This window comes from Pipra filicauda, unplaced genomic scaffold (assembly GCF_003945595.2).
Source record: "Pipra filicauda isolate LSUMZ 115617 unplaced genomic scaffold, ASM394559v2 scaffold765_size102362_pilon, whole genome shotgun sequence".
Lineage (NCBI taxonomy): Eukaryota > Metazoa > Chordata > Aves > Passeriformes > Pipridae > Pipra > Pipra filicauda.
Genome location: NW_024104937.1, coordinates 92,800 through 97,732, shown reverse-complemented (window position 1 = coordinate 97,732; position 4,933 = coordinate 92,800). Strand labels below are relative to the sequence as shown.

At 44.6% G+C, this 4,933-nt stretch overlaps 1 long non-coding RNA gene across 1 annotated transcript; it reads right to left on the bottom strand.

Moving 5' to 3' along the window:
* Positions 1-3,766: 3,766 nt before the first annotated feature.
* On the bottom strand, positions 3,767-4,311 carry LOC120324913. Its single transcript, XR_005566612.1, has 2 exons — positions 4,242-4,311; positions 3,767-3,880 (listed from the first exon to the last, which is right to left on the bottom strand). It is a non-coding gene; the product is annotated as an uncharacterized LOC120324913 (long non-coding RNA).
* Positions 4,312-4,933: the final 622 nt, after the last annotated feature.

Below are 4,933 nucleotides of genomic sequence, written 5' to 3'. Positions count from 1 at the left end.
TAAATGACTTCACCACCACCAGGACCATGTCAAGAAGTCATTGGCAGGAGGTGAAAAACCAACTTCATTCTACCCCTTCCCACACAGTGACCCCCCTGAACCCCTGAAGCTCCAATAACTGGGGTCAGAAATGTGAGAAAAGTATGACCAGGTTTCACCCAAAAACTCCCCCACTAAAAGATCTCCCTGTTCTTGCTCTTCTTCTTTCCATCCAACACTCGAGCACTTCATAATCATCAGTAAATATGCTTTAAAATATCCTCTATAAAATAAGGAAACCACTTCCAGCTCAATCCCACAAGGTGGGTGAGAGTGAAGTGGGTTGACAATGACCATGACCACCACCAGGAGCATGTCAAGAAGTCATTGGCAGGAGGTGAAAAACCATTTTCATTCTCACCTTCCCACACAGTAACCCCTGAAATTCCAATAACTGGGGTCAGAAATGTGAGAAAACCATAATCAGGCTTCACCCAAAAACTCTCTTACCAAGAGATCTGCCTGTTCCTGCTCTGCCTCTTTCCATCCAACACTGAAGCACTTCACAATCATGAATTGATATACTCTAAAATATCCTAAAATACGAAACCACTTCCAGCTCAATCCCATGAGGTGGGTGAGAGTTTAAATGACTTCACCACCACCATGAGCATGTCAAGAAGTCATTGGCAGGAGGTGAAAAACCAACTTCATTCTGCCCCTTCCCACACAGTGACCCCCTGAAGCCCTGAAGCTCCAATAACTGGAGTCAGAAATGTGAGAAAACCATAATCAAGGTTCATCCAAAAGCTCCCTCACCAAGATATCTCCCTGTTCCTGCTCTGCCTCTTTCCATCCAACACTGAAGTACTTCACAACCATCAAGAAATATGCTCTAAAATATCCTCTATAAAATAAGGAAACCACTCCCAGCTCAATCCCATGAGGTGGGTGAGAGTTTAAATGACTTCACCACCACCAGGACCATGTCAAGAAGTCATTGGCAGGAGGTGAAAAACCAACTTCATTCTGCCCCTTCCCACACAGTGACCCCCCTGAAGCCCTGAAGCTCCAATATTGGGGGTCAGAAATGTGTTTGGGGTGAAGGACCCTGGGCCACAGGCCTCACTAAGGCCACCCTGTGGCTTTACTAGAGGTTCTTTCCCTCCTGGATGCACCGCGAACAACCAAACAACGAGGTGAAACCAACCCCTGCTGAGCAACAGAGCCAAAATAGAACAAAAAATAAAACCAAAAGGAGGTGAAATCCTGAAAAACACTGGAGAAGGAAGGGAAGCTGCAGCAGGATGGGGGAGGAGGAGCACTGGGAAGCCATCCCTGCTCCCGGAACGTGAACCCGGCTGTTCCAGCGGCAGCAGCTCGGGAAAATGTTTAGTCTGCTGCAGAAGGGAATGTTTGGGAAAAGAGATAGGAAGGCCTGCATTCCTCCAACCCCACAGCCGGGTCCTCCCCACATTCCCTGGCACCCGGCCAGGGCTCTGCTCGGGGAGGGTTTTTTGGGATCTTTCCCTGTTTTTCTGTTTTCTGCTGGGATTAAACGAGCAGCGAGTGTTGCTCTGGTGTCAGTCCTTTGGGGAAAAATGGGAGCTGAAGGAATCACTGGGTGGATGTGACTCACGGGGTGGGAAGGGATAAAAATCCCTTTCCTCTTTAACCCTCCCTCTGTCTTTGCATGTTCTGTTTAGACAAGAAGCTTTCCCAGACAAAGTCACTCTTCCCATCTCCTACCAGAGCTCAGCCTTGGCCCTGACACTTCAAATTGTCTAAAACACATGCGGGAATAAATGTTTAAAATAAAAAAGGAAAAAGTAAAAATTTACTTTTTCTGCTTCCCAGGATTTTCCCAGCTTCCCAAGTTTTTCCCAGGATTTAACAGCCCTGGGGATGTGGCACCTGGGGGCATGGCCAGTGGTGGCCTTGGCAGTGCTGGGGGACGGTTGAACTGCACGATCTCAGAGGGTTTTTCCAACCTCATTGGTTCCATGATTCTGGGAGTCTTGATGGCTTTCGGGAAAGGTTTGTTTTGTGATATTTAAAGACCTAAGAGAGGAGATCCCACAGCCTGTTCAACAGGTCTGTGACTCCTGATCCATCTCATCCTCCCCTCCAGCATTTTTCCATACTTTGGAAGGAACCACCATTTCCTAGAGCAGGACAAGAAGCACTTTCCCATTTGTTTGGAATTACTTATTTATGCAAAACCACCTCCCTTCTGATGCAGAAAGAAGGAGATGAAACTTGAAAACATCCCATGCAATGAAAGTCATAAACAAAGTAGGAGGTGAAGAGGGAGAGGGGCAATTTTTTTACATGATCTATTTTAATTTCACCTGCTTTTACTTGATGTATGTTGCTTTTAATAAAGAAAAAAAAAAGGAAATTAAAAGTTCTACTCTGGAGTGCAGGGGAGTGTGAATCTGTTCTGCAGTGAAATAAAGCAGGTAAATTCCCCTGTTTTCATAGGATCACAGAATCCTGTAATGGTTTGGGTTGGAAGGGAACCTAAAGATCAGCGAGTTCCACCCCCTGCCTTGGGCAGGGACACCTTCCAGTATTCCAGGTTGCTCCAGTGTGGCCTTGGACACTTCCAGGGATGGAGGTCAGGAGGTTTTTCCTATCTTTTCAAACTCCATAGCGGGAAATTTAGAGAAACAATCTCTGTGTGGCATTAAATGGGAGTAAATTGCATTTATTTCCTCTCATCTCCAGCTGCATCCCTGGATGGAGGCTCCAGGAGGGAAAACTACCCCATTTTACACAGAGTAAAACTCCAGAACAGGTTGCCCAGAGAAGCTGTGGCTGCCCCTGGATCCCTGGAAGTGTCCAAGGCCAGGTTGGAGCAACCTGGGATAATGGAAGGTGTCTCTGCCCATGGCAGGGGGTGAAACAAGATCATCTTTAAGGTCCTTTCCAAGATGTGGACACAAGGATCACCAGGTGCAAATATTCCACAGAGCTTCCCATGGCAGGGGGTGGAATGAGATGATCTTTAAGGTCCCTTTCCCACCCAAACAATTGCAGGATTTTAAGATTTTATGAGACAACCTTTACACCCCCTTTGAGCTGGGCGGGGATGATCCTGTCTGAGTGACAACGTGGCCCAACTCAACCCCCCTTCCTGATATTTTCAAACCATGGCAGCACCTTCTCAGGGCTTCAGAACCCAGTGCAGGGTCACAGGAACCAGATTAATCCCACCAGGATACGGATGAGAACCAGCCTATGGAATATTTCAGTCCCTTTCACACCAAACTGAGACACAAATCTTGAACCTCGGATGATTTCTGAGTTGAACTCCTGGATTTCTGAACTTCTGAATTGGACTTCTGACCTAGCAGAGAACCAATATGAGCCCCTGAAAGTCTGTGCTTTTTAATATATATTTTACTTATATTTTTTAATGTTACATATATGTATATTTTTTTTATTATTTTTTTAAATACTTTTTTTTTCCAAATGCACAAGCACAACACACTTCTCCAAAAGGAAACAACCCCCTGACCATTTATTTTCACTTCACCACGAAGAACTGAGGGAAAAACCTTAAAATACACAACCAGCAAGCCCGAAACTACCAATCAAAGTTAAAACTAAAACCTTAAGCCCAAAGTTATTCTGAGTTAATGGGATCCATTTGTTGTGAGAACGAGGCACTGGCATATTTTTTTCCCTTCTGGATGCAGGAATTAGGTAAGTGGAATTGTCAGGCATGCATGTGTGAGATGGAATCTGGCTAACCCCAGCATTCCAGCTTTCAAGAGCTGAATTATGCATGATAAGTTTTATTGAAATGCAGGCAGCCTCCTCTGAATAATTCCCTCATTTCTTGGAGTCTGGCTTTTCAGGATTCAGAGACCAAGGCTCTGTCTTCAGCAACTTGCTGTGAAAATATAGATTATTTTTTTTTACATGAAGATAGAAATGATTCTTTTCACAGATTCAGTGTTCTCTACAACAGTCCTATTAAAAAAATGTAATAATTATTGTTATTTATTTATTGCCACGAGGGGATAAGAGGAAAATCAACCCAGAGCCTCTTCGTGGAGGCCCCGGAGATATTTCCCCTCGGACTCACAAATCATCCGTGCTAAGTAAAGAAATTTCCACTTAACACCTCATCACCCCCCTCCTTGCCAACGTTCATGGATATATTTCCAATTGTTAGGGAGAGGGGACCCCTGGGATTCCCGGGATTGGGAAAGGAACCCTGTGTGTGTTTGCAGGGAAAGGGCAAGCCCGACCTTCTCTGATCTGCTGCTGGGTTTGAGTTTCTGCTCAGAGGAAGGTCTGGCAAAGGAATCTTTGTAATCTGGAAGGAAAAAAAAATGAAGAACTAGAAGGCAGAGGTTGGAATTGTGCAAACCAAAAGATTATTCTCCTTAAATTGGGGAACAAGTTTGGCACTGACACGAGGTGTGTTGTTGTCACCTAAGGTCACTCCCTTCCAAAGGGGTGTCATTCCACAAGGAAAAGCCACAGTCAAATCCAAACTTGGCTTTTTTTGGCTTGGAACCTACTGTTTTTTTATTATGGAAGTCAGATTTAAACGAGCCAAGAAATCAGATTTAAATGAGCCAAACATTGACACTGCCTAAGCCTGTCTCTCCCCTGTATCAGGTTATATGGAACAATGTCCTTTATCGTTAAAAATAAAGAAGTTGTGACCCAGAGAAGGAGACATTCCTTCATTTTAAATATCTATTTTTGCCTACAATAATAGAACATTTCCAGCTTTGACCTCCTTATGCAACAGATATTTTTTTTTTCCTTGAATTTAAGCTCCCTTGGGATGAACTGGGAGTCCTGAAAAATCACGTCCTGGGTCTCTGTCAGAGAGTTGGGATGTTTGCATCCATCCCTTCCATCAGAAAGATTTAAGGATACCACCAACCAACCCAAAGGGAAGAGTTTGAGAGGAATTTGAAGCTCCATG